Here is a 22,373-nt window from a genome sequence, read left to right as displayed (position 1 = left end):
TGTTAACGGTTATGATATCTATAAAAGCGTATCAATCATTGCAATATTGTTGAATATTAACGAGGAATAAGTTGTGTGATTAGTTCCTACAACATATAATGAAGAATTCATGTAAAATAATTCAGGAAACTAATTTTCTACTGCATACAACAGCGTTATTACAAAACTAAAACAAAAAAAAATATATTAAATGGATGCAATCAGTATCATCAACGGATAGATAGTGCAACTTAATTACTTTCATATTAATCTTGGACCAAAAGATGTCCCAATACATGAATCAATTTTATATAGTAACAATTACAAGAAAAGTATAATTAACATTCAGAATTTGCTCCAATTAAATTTCAGTAAATCTAAATAAGGAATTAAATCTGTAGACCACATTTATTAACGTTCAATTAATATAGATTTTGTCATTATAATCTATGTTTTCACATATATAGTAGGTTGACGAATTAATGAGAATACTTTTTCGGATTCAAAATTCAATTTAGTAAACTCACTCGATTTTACTCAAAAGCAAATCCTACGTAAGATATGGATAATCACTAAGTACTTTATCATTAACATTTAATTTCTCATAATTTTTTTTCTCATTCAATATAGTAACATTACTCATTATACATCCCAAGAATAATTTTTTTACAAAAAATAATTATCGATGAATTTATTGCAACTCTTATGGTACCTGCACGGTGTAGATTTTGACATCTTCATTATGATTAGTATTTGTATTATCTTTTTACGACAGCTTAGCAATAATTAATGATTCTTTTCCTATTTCGTAAATATAGTAAAAAATACAGTAATTTGGACAGACTCCTTGCTCATGATTTATTTGAATTGTTACATTGTAAGTGGATAGAGATAGGGGTGAAGTTATGAATGGCTTGATTTATTCCACATTGTGTGTACGTATGTATGTATAAATACCCCCCTACACATCCTATGTTTCTTCACGTTTCAAACAATTGTCTAGGTAATTTCTTTCACATCAATTGAACTTGTTCGTGATTCTCTCTAGAGCCCACAAATGTTTGAAGTTTTTCTTCAAACAAATCCTTTTGAAGAAGAGAAATTAATCCAAGAATTGAGAACTGCTTGTCACTCTACGATAGATAGATGTTCTAAAATAGTAGATTGTATTTAGTACATGTTTTGTTTGTTTTGTTTGAGAGTATTCTAACACGTGGACTTTTTCCTTTTTTATTTCTGTGACGTAATTGACAGGTATTAAAAAAAGTAAAAGTAATTACCAATTAGAATGTCGATCTCCGCCTGGAAGCCAGCACAATCTAGCATGATGAACTTTTCAATTCGGGGCATGATGAACAAGCACCAAGGAAAGGATAAGGTGGTGGTGGTATTGGGTGCCACTGGCACAGGCAAATCGCGCCTGGCGATAGACCTGGCCACCCGTTTCGGGGCAGAGGTCATCAACTCGGACAAAATTCAGGTCTACAAGGGCCTAGACATAGTTACCAATAAGGTGAGAAATGAGGAATGCCGCGGCGTGCCACACCATTTGCTCGGTATCATTGATCCGGAGATGGATTTCACTGTACATGATTTTGTGCATCATGCATTGCTGGCTGCTGATGCCATCGTTCAAAAGAATCGGTTGCCAATCATTGCGGGAGGGTCTAATTCCTTCATACAGGGACTTGTCAGTGACAACACTGAGTTTCCCTCCAAGTACGAGTGTTGTTTTCTCTGGATGGATGTGGCGATCCCGGTCTTGCATTCGTACGTGTCGAAAAGGGTTGATCAGATGGTGGATAGCGGGTTGGTGGAGGATGGTAAGGCATTTTTTGACCCAAAAATTCGCGACTATGATTATGGGATTAGGCGTGCCATTGGGGTCCCCGAGATGGATGAGTTCTTCAGGAGTGAGGGTCTTGTCGATGGTGAAACTAGGGCTAAGCTTCTTAAGGCAGCTATTGATAAAATTAAGAGGAACACTTGCAAATTAGCTTGCCGTCAAGTTGAAAAGATTTTGAGGACGAGGGAGGAATTCGGGTGGCGGATCCATCAGTTGAACGCCACAGAGGTATTCCTTCAATGTAGTGGAGATGCCAATGAAGCATGGGAGAAATTGGTGCTGGAGCCTAGTGCGAACATTGTGGCTCGTTTCATTTGCAAATGAAACATAGATAAAAAATTGAGTGCATATGAACAGTTAGTATCATCAATTATGTACCTTCGTGCATATAAACAATATGTATGAGCCACAAAATTTTGTAGTCCTACTAATATACTGGGTTAAAATTCATGGCGGTACAATCAGTGTGAAAGCATTAATATTCAATGCTTTGATCAGTGAAATATATATGTAATCCAATTTATACCAATTCAAACTCTTGTCCGTGTGATTAGCTTTATCAACAAGAAATATATATAATCCTATTTGCATCTAGTTAAAACTTGTCGAATCATTTAGTACGATCAATAAAAGATGTAATCCCTACTCGAACTAAATTAATACTCACTTCCATATGAGCGTGATCAACAAAGGATGTAATCCGTAATCAAACTAAATTAATACTTACTTCAATATTATGCTTCTACATACGTACGAACAAAATTTATTATCTCTACTTATACTAATTAAACTAGTGTTCGAGCAGTTAGTGTGATCATTTAAATGTTAAATCCTACTTACTTGTATAGGTATAAAAATACAGTTTCTGTCTTGTAATTTATGAGGCGGTGTGATTTCTTATGCTACACAAATTATGAAAATTAGTTTTTACAAGACTAAAATTTTCAAAATTATATTATTAAAACATTTAGTGTTATCAATAAAATATAAGTAAAAAAATACTATAGGACTGCAGGTGGATATATATGCACACATATGTATCCGGAGTTCTTGAATAAAGTTGAGAATTAAATCAAATTATTCATGATTTGATTTGAGGTTGATGAATAAATGTGTAATACGATTATATTAGTATAACATGACTAACACGAATTGCGATAACATGTTTACATTTATGATATCTATAGAAGCGTATTAATCATCACCATATTCTTGAACATGAACGAGGAATAAGATGTGTGATTAATTCTTGTAACATTTATCTAAGTTAATAAAACTCATATATGTACATTTATGGTGCTTCCATCAATGAAATATTTAGTCCTAGTTACCAAATTAAACTTTGTTTATAAAATTATTTTGAAATATAATCCTACTCATATCAATTTAAAGCTTATGTCAGTACAATCCATATGATCAAGAATAGTTCGAAATTATCTTAATTATAAATGTGAATATATTAATGATGTTTGTATCAATAAAGTATAATATAGTCTTGTGCGATCTTAATTATACCAAGTAAAAATTCATGTTCCGTGTATTTAGTATGATCATCAAGTGAAAAATCGTGTACTCTCAATTACTGTGGTCTACCAAAGATGTTATTATGTTGATCCAGTCTAAAACCAATGTCCGTACAATTAGGGTACAAGAATGATGTGATGCTTTTACTAACAAAATATATGTGTACCTTCCTCCATATGAACAATTAGTACGATCAACAAAATTATGTGGTCCTACTGACATACTGAGTTAAACTTTATAATGGTACAATTAGTATGAAAGCATGAATATTTAATGTTTTGATCAACGAAATATATATGTAATCCTATTTATACCAATTAAAACTCATGTCCGTGCGATTGTCATGATCAACAAGAAATACATATAATCCTATTTATAACTAGTTAAAACGTGTCGATACATTTAGTATGATTAACAAAAAATGTAATCCCTACTTGTTAAAATCTGTAGCCCGATGACTTATTAAAACGCCGACCTTGTCAGCCCAATTACCTGACCCACTTGGCATCCCACAACCGACCCGGTAACCCGACTCATCCTATCTACCTACTTATATCACATCTTTAACCCTAAATTTCACATTCCTTCTTCTCTGTTTTTTCTGCATCGTCTACGTCCTCTCCTCTCCAAATCCTCTCTGTGATTTTCTTCCTTCTCTTCTCCGGAAGCCATGGCCACTTTCCTAGACCAATCTAATGGTTTTAGGAAAGGTACCAAGGTTTTTCTTATCTACCACAGTTTTCACCCCTTTAAATAAGGGATTTTCCCTTTTGGCTTAAACATGAATCAAGCTGTTTATCTCCTTCACCATACACAAAAGTTCTTTGTGAAATATTTAATTGGGGTCTTTGGGACCGTGTGATACTGAGATCTAAGTGATCGGAGTTGTAGTCGGTTTCTTTGTTTGTGGAGTTACCGTGAGCCGGTTCATAGTGGAAACGGTGCCTTGTGACCATATTCCTTTATCGAGATATTGGATTTGGCTACTCTGAGCCAGTTAATCACTATACTTTTTGATTTAATTATTTCATTATTTCTTTCATTTGATATTATCATTTAAGTTGTATATTGGGCTGTAATAATCATAAGAAATTTCGTACTCCAATTTTGGTAATAGTTGGATAGTATTTTCTAGTGATTTCCACTCTACACTACTCAAACTAAATTAATACTCACTTCCATATGAGTATGATCAACGAAGGAGGTAATCCGAACACAAACTAAATTTATACTTACTTCAATATGATGCTTCAACATATGTATGAACAAAATTTATAATTTTGATAATTTTAGTAATTTATACTAACTGCTCGAACACTATTTCAATTGGTATAAGCAGAGATAATAAATTTTGTTCGTATATATGTAGAAGAATCATATGGAAGTAAGTATTGATTTAGTATGAGTACGGATTACATCCTTCATTGATCATACTCATATGGAAGTGATTATTAATTTAGTTTGTATAGCGATTACATCTTTTGTTGATCGTACAAAATGTATCGGCAAGTTTTAACTAGTCACAAATAGGATTATATGTACTTCTTGTTGATGTGCATAGGGATAAATTAAATCAAATTGTTTGCGATTAAATTTGAGATTGATGAATAAATGTACAATGTGAATATATTAATATAAGACTACGAACACGAATGATCGCATGTTAACGGTTATGATATCTATAAAAGCGTATCAATCATTGCAATATTGTTGAATATTAACGAGGAATAAGTTGTGTGATTAGTTCCTACAACATATAATGAAGAATTCATGTAAAATAATTCAGGAAACTAATTTTCTACTGCATACAACAGCGTTATTACAAAACTAAAACAAAAAAAAATATATTAAATGGATGCAATCAGTATCATCAACGGATAGATAGTGCAACTTAATTACTTTCATATTAATCTTGGACCAAAAGATGTCCCAATACATGAATCAATTTTATATAGTAACAATTACAAGAAAAGTATAATTAACATTCAGAATTTGCTCCAATTAAATTTCAGTAAATCTAAATAAGGAATTAAATCTGTAGACCACATTTATTAACGTTCAATTAATATAGATTTTGTCATTATAATCTATGTTTTCACATATATAGTAGGTTGACGAATTAATGAGAATACTTTTTCGGATTCAAAATTCAATTTAGTAAACTCACTCGATTTTACTCAAAAGCAAATCCTACGTAAGATATGGATAATCACTAAGTACTTTATCATTAACATTTAATTTCTCATAATTTTTTTTCTCATTCAATATAGTAACATTACTCATTATACATCCCAAGAATAATTTTTTTACAAAAAATAATTATCGATGAATTTATTGCAACTCTTATGGTACCTGCACGGTGTAGATTTTGACATCTTCATTATGATTAGTATTTGTATTATCTTTTTACGACAGCTTAGCAATAATTAATGATTCTTTTCCTATTTCGTAAATATAGTAAAAAATACAGTAATTTGGACAGACTCCTTGCTCATGATTTATTTGAATTGTTACATTGTAAGTGGATAGAGATAGGGGTGAAGTTATGAATGGCTTGATTTATTCCACATTGTGTGTACGTATGTATGTATAAATACCCCCCTACACATCCTATGTTTCTTCACGTTTCAAACAATTGTCTAGGTAATTTCTTTCACATCAATTGAACTTGTTCGTGATTCTCTCTAGAGCCCACAAATGTTTGAAGTTTTTCTTCAAACAAATCCTTTTGAAGAAGAGAAATTAATCCAAGAATTGAGAACTGCTTGTCACTCTACGATAGATAGATGTTCTAAAATAGTAGATTGTATTTAGTACATGTTTTGTTTGTTTTGTTTGAGAGTATTCTAACACGTGGACTTTTTCCTTTTTTATTTCTGTGACGTAATTGACAGGTATTAAAAAAAGTAAAAGTAATTACCAATTAGAATGTCGATCTCCGCCTGGAAGCCAGCACAATCTAGCATGATGAACTTTTCAATTCGGGGCATGATGAACAAGCACCAAGGAAAGGATAAGGTGGTGGTGGTATTGGGTGCCACTGGCACAGGCAAATCGCGCCTGGCGATAGACCTGGCCACCCGTTTCGGGGCAGAGGTCATCAACTCGGACAAAATTCAGGTCTACAAGGGCCTAGACATAGTTACCAATAAGGTGAGAAATGAGGAATGCCGCGGCGTGCCACACCATTTGCTCGGTATCATTGATCCGGAGATGGATTTCACTGTACATGATTTTGTGCATCATGCATTGCTGGCTGCTGATGCCATCGTTCAAAAGAATCGGTTGCCAATCATTGCGGGAGGGTCTAATTCCTTCATACAGGGACTTGTCAGTGACAACACTGAGTTTCCCTCCAAGTACGAGTGTTGTTTTCTCTGGATGGATGTGGCGATCCCGGTCTTGCATTCGTACGTGTCGAAAAGGGTTGATCAGATGGTGGATAGCGGGTTGGTGGAGGATGGTAAGGCATTTTTTGACCCAAAAATTCGCGACTATGATTATGGGATTAGGCGTGCCATTGGGGTCCCCGAGATGGATGAGTTCTTCAGGAGTGAGGGTCTTGTCGATGGTGAAACTAGGGCTAAGCTTCTTAAGGCAGCTATTGATAAAATTAAGAGGAACACTTGCAAATTAGCTTGCCGTCAAGTTGAAAAGATTTTGAGGACGAGGGAGGAATTCGGGTGGCGGATCCATCAGTTGAACGCCACAGAGGTATTCCTTCAATGTAGTGGAGATGCCAATGAAGCATGGGAGAAATTGGTGCTGGAGCCTAGTGCGAACATTGTGGCTCGTTTCATTTGCAAATGAAACATAGATAAAAAATTGAGTGCATATGAACAGTTAGTATCATCAATTATGTACCTTCGTGCATATAAACAATATGTATGAGCCACAAAATTTTGTAGTCCTACTAATATACTGGGTTAAAATTCATGGCGGTACAATCAGTGTGAAAGCATTAATATTCAATGCTTTGATCAGTGAAATATATATGTAATCCAATTTATACCAATTCAAACTCTTGTCCGTGTGATTAGCTTTATCAACAAGAAATATATATAATCCTATTTGCATCTAGTTAAAACTTGTCGAATCATTTAGTACGATCAATAAAAGATGTAATCCCTACTCGAACTAAATTAATACTCACTTCCATATGAGCGTGATCAACAAAGGATGTAATCCGTAATCAAACTAAATTAATACTTACTTCAATATTATGCTTCTACATACGTACGAACAAAATTTATTATCTCTACTTATACTAATTAAACTAGTGTTCGAGCAGTTAGTGTGATCATTTAAATGTTAAATCCTACTTACTTGTATAGGTATAAAAATACAGTTTCTGTCTTGTAATTTATGAGGCGGTGTGATTTCTTATGCTACACAAATTATGAAAATTAGTTTTTACAAGACTAAAATTTTCAAAATTATATTATTAAAACATTTAGTGTTATCAATAAAATATAAGTAAAAAAATACTATAGGACTGCAGGTGGATATATATGCACACATATGTATCCGGAGTTCTTGAATAAAGTTGAGAATTAAATCAAATTATTCATGATTTGATTTGAGGTTGATGAATAAATGTGTAATACGATTATATTAGTATAACATGACTAACACGAATTGCGATAACATGTTTACATTTATGATATCTATAGAAGCGTATTAATCATCACCATATTCTTGAACATGAACGAGGAATAAGATGTGTGATTAATTCTTGTAACATTTATCTAAGTTAATAAAACTCATATATGTACATTTATGGTGCTTCCATCAATGAAATATTTAGTCCTAGTTACCAAATTAAACTTTGTTTATAAAATTATTTTGAAATATAATCCTACTCATATCAATTTAAAGCTTATGTCAGTACAATCCATATGATCAAGAATAGTTCGAAATTATCTTAATTATAAATGTGAATATATTAATGATGTTTGTATCAATAAAGTATAATATAGTCTTGTGCGATCTTAATTATACCAAGTAAAAATTCATGTTCCGTGTATTTAGTATGATCATCAAGTGAAAAATCGTGTACTCTCAATTACTGTGGTCTACCAAAGATGTTATTATGTTGATCCAGTCTAAAACCAATGTCCGTACAATTAGGGTACAAGAATGATGTGATGCTTTTACTAACAAAATATATGTGTACCTTCCTCCATATGAACAATTAGTACGATCAACAAAATTATGTGGTCCTACTGACATACTGAGTTAAACTTTATAATGGTACAATTAGTATGAAAGCATGAATATTTAATGTTTTGATCAACGAAATATATATGTAATCCTATTTATACCAATTAAAACTCATGTCCGTGCGATTGTCATGATCAACAAGAAATACATATAATCCTATTTATAACTAGTTAAAACGTGTCGATACATTTAGTATGATTAACAAAAAATGTAATCCCTACTTGTTAAAATCTGTAGCCCGATGACTTATTAAAACGCCGACCTTGTCAGCCCAATTACCTGACCCACTTGGCATCCCACAACCGACCCGGTAACCCGACTCATCCTATCTACCTACTTATATCACATCTTTAACCCTAAATTTCACATTCCTTCTTCTCTGTTTTTTCTGCATCGTCTACGTCCTCTCCTCTCCAAATCCTCTCTGTGATTTTCTTCCTTCTCTTCTCCGGAAGCCATGGCCACTTTCCTAGACCAATCTAATGGTTTTAGGAAAGGTACCAAGGTTTTTCTTATCTACCACAGTTTTCACCCCTTTAAATAAGGGATTTTCCCTTTTGGCTTAAACATGAATCAAGCTGTTTATCTCCTTCACCATACACAAAAGTTCTTTGTGAAATATTTAATTGGGGTCTTTGGGACCGTGTGATACTGAGATCTAAGTGATCGGAGTTGTAGTCGGTTTCTTTGTTTGTGGAGTTACCGTGAGCCGGTTCATAGTGGAAACGGTGCCTTGTGACCATATTCCTTTATCGAGATATTGGATTTGGCTACTCTGAGCCAGTTAATCACTATACTTTTTGATTTAATTATTTCATTATTTCTTTCATTTGATATTATCATTTAAGTTGTATATTGGGCTGTAATAATCATAAGAAATTTCGTACTCCAATTTTGGTAATAGTTGGATAGTATTTTCTAGTGATTTCCACTCTACACTACTCAAACTAAATTAATACTCAATTCCATATGAGTATGATCAACGAAGGAGGTAATCCGAACACAAACTAAATTTATACTTACTTCAATATGATGCTTCAACATATGTATGAACAAAATTTATAATTTTGATAATTTTAGTAATTTATACTAACTGCTCGAACACTATTTCAATTGGTATAAGCAGAGATAATAAATTTTGTTCGTATATATGTAGAAGAATCATATGGAAGTAAGTATTGATTTGGTATGAGTACGGATTACATCCTTCATTGATCATACTCATATGGAAGTGATTATTAATTTAGTTTGTATAGCGATTACATCTTTTGTTGATCGTACAAAATGTATCGGCAAGTTTTAACTAGTCACAAATAGGATTATATGTACTTCTTGTTGATGTGCATAGGGATAAATTAAATCAAATTGTTTGCGATTAAATTTGAGATTGATGAATAAATGTACAATGTGAATATATTAATATAAGACTACGAACACGAATGATCGCATGTTAACGGTTATGATTATCTATAAAAGCGTATCAATCATTGCAATATTGTTGAATATTAACGAGGAATAAGTTGTGTGATTAGTTCTTGCAACATATAATGAAGAATTCATGTAAAATAATTCAGGAAACTAATTTTCTACTGCATACAACAGCGTTATTACAAAACTAAAACAAAAAAAAATATATTAAATGGATGCAATCAGTATCATCAACGGATAGATAGTGCAACTTAATTACTTTCATATTAATCTTGGACCAAAAGATGTCCCAATACATGAATCAATTTTATATAGTAACAATTACAAGAAAAGTATAATTAACATTCAGAATTTGCTCCAATTAAATTTCAGTAAATCTAAATAAGGAATTAAATCTGTAGACCACATTTATTAACGTTCAATTAATATAGATTTTGTCATTATAATCTATGTTTTCACATATATAGTAGATTGACGAATTAATGAGAATACTTTTTCGGATTCAAAATTCAATTTAGTAAACTCACTCGATTTTACTCAAAAGCAAATCCTACGTAAGATATGGATAATCACTAAGTACTTCATCATTAACATTTAATTTTTCATAATTTTTTTTCTCATTCAATATAGTAACATTACTCATTATACATCCCAAGAATAATTTTTTTACAAAAAATAATTATCGATGAATTTATTGCAACTCTTATGGTACCTGCACGGTGTAGATTTTGACATCTTCATTATGATTAGTATTGGTATTATCTTTTTACGATAGCTTAGCAATAATTAATGATTCTTTTCCTATTTCGTAAATATAGTAAAAAATACAGTAATTTGGACAGACTCCTTGCTCATGATTTATTTGAATTGTTACATTGTAAGTGGATAGAGATAGAGGTGAAGTTATGAATGGCTTGATTTATTCCACATTGTGTGTACATATGTATGTATAAATACCCCCCTACACATCCTATATTTCTTCACGTTTCAAACAATTGTCTAGGTAATTCCTTTCACATCAATTGAACTTGTTCGTGATTCTCTCTAGAGCCCACAAATGTTTGAAGTTTTTCTTCAAACAAATCCTTTTGAAGAAGAGAAATTAATCCAAGAATTGAGAACTGCTTGTCACTCTACGATAGATAGATGTTCTAAAATAGTAGATTGTATTTAGTACATGTTTTGTTTGTTTTGTTTGAGAGTATTCTAACACGTGGACTTTTTCCTTTTTTATTTCTGTGACGTAATTGACAGGTGTTAAAAAAAGTAAAAGTAATTACCAATTAGAATGTCGATCTCCGCCTGGAAGCCAGCACAATCTAGCATGATGAACTTTTCAGTTCGGGGCATGATGAACAAGCACCAAGGAAAGGATAAGGTGGTGGTGGTATTGGGTGCCACTGGCACAGGCAAATCGCGCCTGGCGATAGACCTGGCCACCCGTTTCGGGGCAGAGGTCATCAACTCGGACAAAATTCAGGTCTACAAGGGCCTAGACATAGTTACCAATAAGGTGAGAAATGAGGAATAACGCGGCGTGCCACACCATTTGCTCGGTATCATTGATCCGGAGATGGATTTCACTTTACATGATTTTGTGCATCATGCATTGCTGGCTGCTGATGCCATCGTTCAAAAGAATCGGTTGCCAATCATTGCGGGAGGGTCTAATTCCTTCATACAGGGACTTGTCAGTGACAACACTGAGTTTCCCTCCAAGTACGAGTGTTGTTTTCTCTGGATGGATGTGGCGATCCCGGTCTTGCATTCGTACGTGTCGAAAAGGGTTGATCAGATGGTGGATAGCGGGTTGGTGGAGGAGGGTAAGGCATTTTTTGACCCAAAAATTCGCGACTATGATTATGGGATTAGGCGTGCCATTGGGGTCCCCGAGATGGATGAGTTCTTCAGGAGTGAGGGTCTTGTCGATGGTGAAACTAGGGCTAAGCTTCTTAAGGCAGCTATTGATAAAATTAAGAGGAACACTTGCAAATTAGCTTGCCGTCAAGTTGAAAAGATTTTGAGGACAAGGGAGGAATTCGGGTGGCGGATCCATCAGTTGAACGCCACAGAGGTATTCCTTCAACATATTAGAGATGCCAATGAAGCATGGGAGAAATTGGTGCTGGAGCCTAGTACGAACATTGTGGCTCGTTTCATTTGCAAATGAAACATAGATACAAAATTGAGTGCAAATGAACAGTTAGTATGATCAATTATGTACCTTCGTGCATCTAAACAATATGTATGAGCAGCAAAATTTTGTAGTCCTACTGATATACTGGGTTAAAATTCATGGCGGTACAATCAGTGTGAAAGCATTAATATTCAATGATTTGATCAGTGAAATATATATGTAATCCAATTTGATCAGTGTGATTATATATATGTAATATTCAAAGCATTAACTCTTGTCCGTGTGATTAGCTTTATCAACAAGAAATATATATAATCCTATTTGCATCTCGTTAAAACCTGTCGAATCATTTAGTAGGATCAACAAAAGATGTAATCCCTACACGAACTAAATTAATACTCACTTCCATATTAGTATGATCAACAAAGGATGTAATCCGTAACCAAACTAAATTAATACTTACTTCAATATTATGCTTCTACATACGTACAAACAAAATTTATTATCTCTACTTATACTAATTAAACTAGTGTTCGAGCAGTTAGTGTGATCATTTAAATGTTAAATCCTACTTGTATAGGTATAAAAATAGAGTTTCTGTCTTGTAATTTATGATGGGGTGTCATTTTTTGTGCTACACAAATTATGAAAATTAGTTTTTACAATACTAAAATTGTCAAAATTATATTACTAAAACATTTAGTGTTATCAATAAAATATAAGTAAAAATACGATGGGACTGTAGGTGGATATATATGTACACATATGTATCTGGAGTTCTTGAATAAAGTTGAGAATTAAATCAAATTATTCATTATTTTATTTGAGGTTGATGAATAAATGTGTAATACGATTATATTACTATAAGATGACTAACGCGAATTGTGATTGCATTTTAACATTTATGATATCTGTAGAAGCGTATCAATCATCACCATATTCTTGAATACGAACGAGGAATAAGATGTGTGATTAATTCTTGTAACACTTATCTAAGTTAATAAAACTCATATATGTACATTTATGGTGCTTCCATCAACGAAATATTTAGTCCTAGTTACCAAATTAAACTTTTTTTATAAAATTATTTTGAAATATAATCTTACTAATATCAATTTAACGCTTATGTCAGTACAATCAATATGATCATGAATAGTTCGAAATTATCTCAATTATAAATGTGAATATATTAATGATGTTTGTATCAAGAAAGTACAATATAGTCTTGTGCGATCTTATTTATACCAAGTAAAAATTCATGTTCTGTGTATTTAGTATGATCATCAAGTGAAAAATCGTGTACTCGCAATTACTGTGGTCTACCAAAGACGTTATTATGTTGATCCAGTCTAAAACCAATGTCTGTACAATTAGGGTACAAAAATGATGTGATGCTTTTACTAACAAAATATATGCGTACCTTCCTCCATATGAACAATTCGTACGATCAACAAAATTATGTGGTCCTACTACCATACTGAGTTAAACTTTATGACGGTACAATTAGTATGAAAGCATGAATATTTAATGCTTTGATCAACGAAATATAGATGTAATCCTATTTATACCAATTAAAACTCATGTCCGTGCGATTATCATGACCAACAAGAAATATATATAATCCTATTTGCAAGTAGTTAAAACGTGTCGATATATTTAGTATGATCAACAAAAAATGTAATCCCTACTTGTTAAAATTTGTCACCCAATGACTTAATAAAACGCCGACCTTGTCAGCCCAATTACCTGACCCACTTGGCAGCCCACAACGGACCTGGTAACTCGACTCATCCTATCTACCTACTTATATCACATCCTTAACCCTAAATCTCACATTCCCTCTTCTTTGTTTTTTCTGCATCGTCTACGTCGTCTCCTCTCCAAATCCTCTCTGTGATTTTCTTCCTTCTCTTCTCCGAAATCCATGGCCACTTTCCTAGACAAATCTAATGGTTTTAGGAAAGCTACCAAGGTTTTTCTTATCTACCACAGTTTTCACCACTTTAAATAGGGGATTCTCCCTTTTGGCTAAAACATGAATCAAGCTGTTTATCTCCTTCACCATTCACAAAAGTTCTTTGTGAAATATTTAATTGGGGTCTTTGTGACCGTGTGATACTGAGATCTAAGTGATCGTTGTTGTCGGTTTCCTTGTTTGTGGAGTTACCGTGAGCCAGTTCATTGTGGAAACGGTACCTTGTGACCATATTCCTTTATCGAGATATTGGATTTGGCTACTCTGAGCCTGTTAATCACTATACTTTTTGATTTAATTATTTCATTATTTCTTTCATTTGATATTATCATTTAAGTTGTATATTGGGCTGTAATAATCGTAAGGAATTTCGTACTCCAATTTTGGTAAAAGTTGGATTGTATTTTCTAGTGATTTCCACTCTACACTACTCAAGCTAAATTAATACTCACTTCCATATGAGTATGATCAACGAAGGAGGTAATCCGAACACAAACTAAATTTATACTTACTTTAGTATGATGCTTCAACATATGTATGAACAAAATTTATAATTTTGATAATTTTAGTAATTTATACTAACTCCTCGAACACTATTTCAATTGGTATAAGTAGAGATAATAAATTTTGTTCGTATATATGTAGAAGAATCATATGGAAGAAAGTATTAATTTAGTTTGAGTACGGATTAGATCCTTCATTGATCATACTCATATGGAGTGAGTATTAATTTAGTTTGTGTAGCGATTACATCTTTTGTTGATCGTACAAAATGTATCGTCAAGTTCTAACGAGTCGCAAATATGATTATATGTATTTATTGTTGATGTGCATAGGGATAAATTAAATCAAATTGTTCGCGATTGCATTTGAGATTGATGAATAAATGTATAGTGTGAATATATTAATATAAGACGACTAACACGAATGATCGCATGTTAACGGTTATGATATCTATAAAAGCGTATTAATCATTGCAATATTCTTGAATATTAACGAGGAATAAGTTGTGTGATTAATTCCTGCAACATATAATGAAGAATTCATGTAAAATAATTCAGGAAACTAATTTTCTACTGCATACAAAAGCATTATTAATAAACTAAAACAAAAAAAAAATATAATAAGTGGATGCAATCAGTATCATCAACGGATGGATACTGCAACTTAATTACTTTCATATTAATCTTGGACCAAAAGATGTCCCAATAAATGAATCAATTTTATATAGTAACAATTACATGAAAAGTATAATTAACATTCAGAATTTGCTCCAATTTTATATAGTAACAGTTTTTGTCTTGTAATTTATGAGGGGGTGTCATTTTTTGTGCTACACAAATTATGAAAATTTGTTTTTACAGGTGTAAAATTGTTAAAATTATATTACTAAAACATTTAGTGTTGTCAATAAAATATAAGTAAAAATACTATGGGTGTGTAGGTGGATATATATGTACACATATGTATCCCGGAGTTCTTGAATAAAGTTGAGAATTAAATCAAATTATTCATGATTTGATTTGAGGTTGATGAATAAATGTGTAATACGATTATATTAGTATAAGATGACTAACACGAATTGTGATTGCAAGTTAACATTTATGATATCTATAGAAGCGTATTATTCATCACTATATTCTTGAATACGAACGAGGAATAAGATGTGTGATTAATTCTTGTAACATTTATCTAAGTTAATAAAACTCATATATGTACATTTATGGTGCTTCCATCAATGAAATATTTAGTCCTAGTTACGAAATTAAACTTTGTTTATAAAATTATTTTGAAATATAATCCTACTCATATAAATTTAAAGCTTATGTCAGTACAATCAATATGATCAAGAATAGTTCGAAATTATCTTAATTATAAATGTGAATATATTAATGATGTTTGTATCAATAAAGTATAATATAGTCTTGTGGGATCTTATTTATACCAACTAAAAATTCATGTTCCGTGTATTTAGTATGATCATCAAGTGAAAAATCTTGTACTCGCAATTACTATGGTCTACCAAAGATTTTATTATGTTGATCCAGTCTAAAACCAATGTCCGTACAATTAGGGTACAAGAATGATGTCATGCTTTTACTAACAAAATATATGAGTACCTTCCTCCATATGAACAATTAGTACGATCAACAAAATTATGTGGTCCTACTGACATACTAAGTTAAACTTTATGACGGTACAATTAGTATGAAAGCATGAATATGTAATGCTTTGATCAATGAAATATATATGTAATCCTATTTATACCAATTAAAACTCATGATCAACAAGAAATATATAATATCCTATTTGCAACTAGTTAAAACGTGTCGATACATTTAGTATGATCAACAAAAAATGTAATCCCTACTTGTTAAAATCTGTAGCCCGATGACTTATTAAAACGCCGACCTTGTCATCCCAATTACCTGACCCATTTGGCAGCCCACAACCGACCCGGTAACCCGACTCATCCTATCTACCTACTTATATCACATCCTTAACCTTAAATCTCACATTCCCTCTTCTCTGTTTTTTCTGCATCGTCTACGTCCTCTCCTCTCCAAATCCTCTTTGTGATTTTCTTCCTTCTCTTCTCCGGAAGCCATGGCCACTTTCCTAGACCAATCTAATGGTTTTAGGAAAGATACCAAGGTTTTCCTTTTCTACCACAGTTTTCACCCCTTTAAATAGGGGATTCTCCCTTTCGGCTAAAACATGAATCAAGCTGTTTATCTCCTTCACCATTCACAAAAGTACTTTGTGAAATATTTAATTGGGGTCTTTGTGACCGTGTGATACTGAGATCTAAGTGATCAGAGTTGTAGTCGGTTTCTTTGTTTGTGGAGTTACCGTGAGCCGGTTCATAGTGGAAATGGTGCCTTGTGACCATATTCCTTTATATAGATATTTGATTTGGCTACTCTGAGCCTGTTAATCACTGTACTTTTTTTGATTTAATTATTTCATTATTTCTTTCATTTGATGTTATCATTTAAGTTGTATATTGGGCTGTAATAATCATAAGGAATTTCGTACTCCAATTTTGGTAATAGTTGGATAGTATTTTCTGGTGATTTCCACTCTACACTACTCAAACTAAATTAATACTCATTTCCATATGAGTATGATCAACGAAGGAGGTAATCCGAACACAAACAAATTTATACTTACTTCAATATGATGCTTCAACATATGTATGAACAAAATTTATAATTTTGATAATTTTAGTAATTTATACTAACTGCTCGAACACTATTTCAATTGGTATAAGCAGAGATAATAAATTTTGTTCGTATATATGTGGAAGAATCATATGGAAGTAAGTATTAATTTAGTTTGAGTACGGATTACATCCTTCATTGATCATACTCATATGGATGTGAGTATTAATTTAGTTTGTGTAGCGATTACATCTTTTGTTTATTGTACAAAATGTATCGGCATATTTTAACTAGTTGCAAATAGGATTATATGTGTTTCTTGTTGATGTGCATAGGGATAAATTAAATCAAATTGTTCGCGATTGCATTTGAGATTGATGCATAAATGTATAATTTGAATATATTAATATAAGACGACTAACACGAATGATCGCATGTTAACGGTTATGATATTTATAAAAGCGTATTAATCATTGCAATATAATTTAATATTAACGAGGAATAAGTTGTGTGATTAATTCCTACAACAATATAATGAACAATTCATGTAAAATAACTCAGGAAACTAATTTTCTACTGCATACAAAATCGTTATTACACAACTAAAACAAAAAAAAATATAATAAATGGATGCAATCAGTATCATCAACGGATGGATACTGCAACTTAATTACTTTCATATTAATCTTGGACAAAAAGATGTCCCAATACATGAATCAATTTTATATAGTAACAATTACAAGAAAAGTATAATTAACATTCAGAATTTGCTCCAATTAAATTTCAGTAAATCTAAATAAGGAATAAAATCTATAGACCACATTTATTAACGTTCAATTAATATAGATTTTATCATTATAATCTATGTTTTCACATATATAGTAGGTTGACGAATTAATGAGAGTACTTTTTCGGATTCAAAATTCAATTTAGTAAACTCATTCGATTTTACTCAAAAGCAAATCCTACGTAAGATATGGATAATCACTAAGTACTTCATCATTAACTTTCAATTTCTCATAATTTTTTTCTCATTCAATATAGTAACATCACTCATTTTACATCCAAAGAATAATTCTTTTACAAAAATTAATTATCGATGAATTTATTGCAACTCTTATAGTACCTGCACGGTGTAGATTTTGACATCTTAATTATGATTAGTATTTGTATTATCTTTTTACGATAACTTAGCAATAATTAATGATTCTTTTGCTATTTCGTAAATATAGTAAAAAATACAGTAATTTGGACACAGCGTTGCCCATGATTTATTTGAATTGTTACATAGTAAGTGGATAGAGATAGGGGTGAAGTTATGAATGGCTTGATTTATTCCACATTGTGTGTACGTATGTATGTATAAATGCCCCCCTACACATCCTATGTTTCTTCACGTTTCAAACAATTGCCTAGGTAATTTCTTTCACATCAATAAAACTTGTTCGTGATTCTCTCTAGAGCCCACAAATGTTTGAAGTTTTTCTTCAAACAAATCCTTTTGAAGAAGAGAAATTAATCCATGAATTGGGAACTGCTTGTCACTCTATGATAGATAGATGTTCTAAAATAGTAGATTGTATTTGGTACATGTTTTGTTTGTTTAGTTTGAGAGTATTCTAACACGTGGACTTTTTCCTTTTTTATTTCTGTGACGTAATTGACAGGTGTTAAAAGAAGTAAAAGAATAACCAATTAGAATGTCGATCTCCGCCTGGAAGCCAGCACAATCTAGCATGATTAACTTTTCAGTTCAGGGCATGATGAAGAAGCACCAAGGAAAGGAAAAGGTGGTGGTGGTATTGGGTGCCACTGGCACAGGCAAATCGCGCCTGGCGATAGACCTGGCCACCCGTTTCGGGGCAGAGGTCATTAACTCGGACAAGATTCAGGTCTACAAGGGCCTAGACATAGTTACCAATAAGGTGAGAAATGAGGAATGCAGCGGCGCGCAACACCATTTGCTCGGAATCATTGATCCCGAGATGGATTTCACTGTACATGATTTTGTACATCATGCATTGCTGGCTGCTGATGCCATCATTCAAAAGAATCGGTTGCCAATCATTGCGGGAGGGTCTAATTCCTTTTTACAGGCACTTGCCAGTGACGACACTGAGTTTCCCTCCAAGTACGAGTGTTGTTTTCTCTGGATGGATGTGGCGATCCCGGTCTTGCATTCGTACATGTCAAAAAGGGTTGATCAGATGGTGGATAGCGGGTTGGTGGAGGAGGGTAAGGCATTTTTTGACCCAAAAGTTCGCGATTATGATTATGGGATTAGGCGTGCCATTGGGATCCCAGAGATGGATGAGTTTTTCAGGAGTGAGGGTCTTGTCGATGGTGAAACTAGGGCTAAGCTGCTTAAGGCAGCTATTGATAAAATTAAGAGGTACACTTGCAAATTAGCTTGCCGTCAAGTGGAAATGAATTTTAGGATGAGGGAGGAATTCGGGTGGCGGATCCATCGGTTGAACGCCACAGAGGTATTCCTTCAACGTAGTGGAGATGCCAATGAAGCATGGGAGAAATTGGTGCTGGAGCCTAGTACGAACATTGTGGCCCATTTCATTTGCAAAGAAAATATAGATACAAAATTAAGTGCATATGAACAATTAGTATGATCAATTATGTACCTTCGTGCATATAAACAATATGTATGAGCAGCAAAATTTTGTAGTCCTACGGATATACTGAGTTAAAATTCATGGCGGTACAATCAGTGTGAAAGCATTAATATTCAATGCTTTGATCAGTGAAGTATATATGTAATCCAATTTATAGCCACTTGAAGAGAGGCGATGTTCTAGAGATAAAATTTGTTTCAATAGCTCCAGAAACTGCAGGAAAGGGGTCTTATCCAGCATTCCATTTTATGAAGCTGCAGAGACCAGATATGATAGCTTTCAACAAAATTAAAGCTGCCACAGGAGAAGCTCCCTTGGTATCAGCCAATAGTGAAGATAGTATATCTACCAGGAGAGCTTGGGGATTATAGGTCTGTCTTATAGAGATGGACAAAGTTAAGTATCCATTTAAGATTTTCTCAAACAAAGTGAATGGATCATTCCTGTTAAATTCCATGACAGGAAAAAGCACGGAGTTCGCTGAAAACTTATTCGAGAAAAAGAGGATGTTAATCTGGGAAAATAAGCTGCCAACAACGAAGCCACAAGGATGAAGACGTCCAACATGTTGCATGTTGGGCAATGGCATAACCATATATGCCCTTGCTGCGAGAACAAGAAAAGTCCCTATTCGGGACAAAGATTCGGGTCACGAAAAATAAACCCGAACCGGACCAAGACAAGGGAAAAAGAAAAATTTTTACCCAAAGAAGTAAAAGTTAAAAGATGTAAAACTTTGAGAGGATAAGACTGTTGGTAGGAAACAACAAAAGTCAATAGTTAGTAAAGCAGCCAGTTGAAAATCATGTGACCGACAAACCATTATGACCGACAGCTGAAAATCACAAGGCTATGGCGAGCACAATAACGTCATCACAAAACAAGTTTGGAGTCCGAATTTCAAGTCCGAAGGACGCCTATAAATAAAGATGCAATGAAGTAGAAGGGGGACATCAGTAAACTTCTCCTACTCTTCAAAGCATTGGAATTCTGAGTCTTCTTAATTTTCTGTAATATTTTAATTTTTTAGTTTATGGGGGTTTCCCCAACAAGTCAAGTCCTCTACATCATGAGAGGCTAAAACAGTTGTCTCCTCCAACGGTGAAATAATATCTATGTAATATTTTCTATATTTCTTCAATAAAAGTTAGGCTTCTATTCAACCTGTTTTTCCAAAATTCTATTAAGTCCCTATATTAGAATCCCTTTTACGCACTAAGGTAGGAAACAAAATAGGGTTGTGCTGTTTATTGCTGAAGGAGCTAAGTTCCCGTGAACCATCTGCTGTGCTAGTGTGGTTGGAATAAGTCCGTAAAACCAAGGACTTGGAATACCCGGAAACAAAGCGGTCAAAGCAAGGTATGAATTTATGGGATCTTAATTTATTTCGGAAGCATGTTGGGCCTATTTCTAAGCATAAGTTGTAGTTTCACTAAAAAATTACAAAGAGAGTTGATTATAGGACCAATAGTGTTAAAATTGAAAACCAAGGGATCATAACTGTCGACCATGAAAAGCGTGGGACTAGAAGTGTTAATGGCCTTATCTAACGGGACAAAAAATGCAATTTTGCCCTAAAAAAATGTCCGAGAGGCCTTTGAAGTTGGACCCTACTAGCAAAAAAATGCTTTAGTTACTATTTAAAGAGAAGTTTGATTAAGCCTCTCATTTCGAAAAGATCCTTTTACTTATATCTCTAGAATTACATGATTTTTCTTTCTGTTGAGAATTCCTTAAAAATTTGTTGAGGATTGTGAATTATTATATGTCATGTGTTTTGCATGCTTCTCCACGATTCTGCCTCCTTCAAAGTTGTGATGTTGTTTGCCGGTACTTGTCAAAGGAATGGTCTTGCTTTTGACATGTTTCTCACTAAGATGGTGTAAAAGAAGGATTCAAATATGAGTATACAGAGAGAATGGTTGCTTGAATAATTGACTATTAGTTCTCTGTTTATCACACAAATACAACATCTGGCCAGAATTCCATGAGGTAATTCCTCTGGGGGTGAATAGCAATTTACCCCCTCGTGATATTGAAAATGAGCATATTACTCCCTTGTGAAAAAAAGTATAGCAATTTACGCTCCTATACTTTTTAAAATGAAGCGACTTACCTTCTCATACACGTAGGTAAATTGCTTCATTTTAAAAAACATAGGGAGGTAATTGTTGTATTTCAAAAGATACAAGGAGGTAAATCGCTATTTATTTTTTCGTAAGGGAATAATTTGGTCATTTGTAATATCACAAGGGAATCGGGTGCATTTTTTCCCTTTTCTGGAAATGCATCAACTAAGAAAAGAAATAATTTTACTATGCCAGATGATGGCAAGGCTTAATAATACATTACTGTGAAATACACTTGTACTATTTAGCATTGAGCAAAGGAGACTGTGTTTTGAGCCATGCATTAGATATTTTCTGGATGTAATCGTACTGATATAGGAAAGCTTCTTTTGTGAGCAAAA

The 22,373-nt window shown here is 33.2% G+C and overlaps 4 pseudogenes; all 4 read left to right on the top strand.

Annotated features, from left to right (window-relative positions):
* The first annotated feature begins 1,237 nt into the window (after window positions 1-1,237).
* On the top strand, window positions 1,238-3,876 carry LOC148786610 (adenylate isopentenyltransferase 5, chloroplastic pseudogene; annotated as a pseudogene).
* Window positions 3,877-6,247: 2,371 nt separating this feature from the next.
* On the top strand, window positions 6,248-8,886 carry LOC105180176 (adenylate isopentenyltransferase 5, chloroplastic pseudogene; annotated as a pseudogene).
* A 2,438-nt stretch (window positions 8,887-11,324) lies between these two features.
* LOC105172327 (adenylate isopentenyltransferase 5, chloroplastic pseudogene) lies at window positions 11,325-13,918 on the top strand (annotated as a pseudogene).
* Window positions 13,919-18,976: 5,058 nt separating this feature from the next.
* On the top strand, window positions 18,977-19,900 carry LOC105172326 (adenylate isopentenyltransferase 5, chloroplastic pseudogene; annotated as a pseudogene).
* Window positions 19,901-22,373: the final 2,473 nt, after the last annotated feature.

Source organism: Sesamum indicum, linkage group LG10, assembly GCF_026168435.1.
Source record: "Sesamum indicum cultivar Baizhima isolate 11 linkage group LG10, ASM2616843v1, whole genome shotgun sequence".
NCBI classification, from domain to species: domain Eukaryota; kingdom Viridiplantae; phylum Streptophyta; class Magnoliopsida; order Lamiales; family Pedaliaceae; genus Sesamum; species Sesamum indicum.
This window is presented reverse-complemented; position numbering and strand designations above follow the sequence as displayed.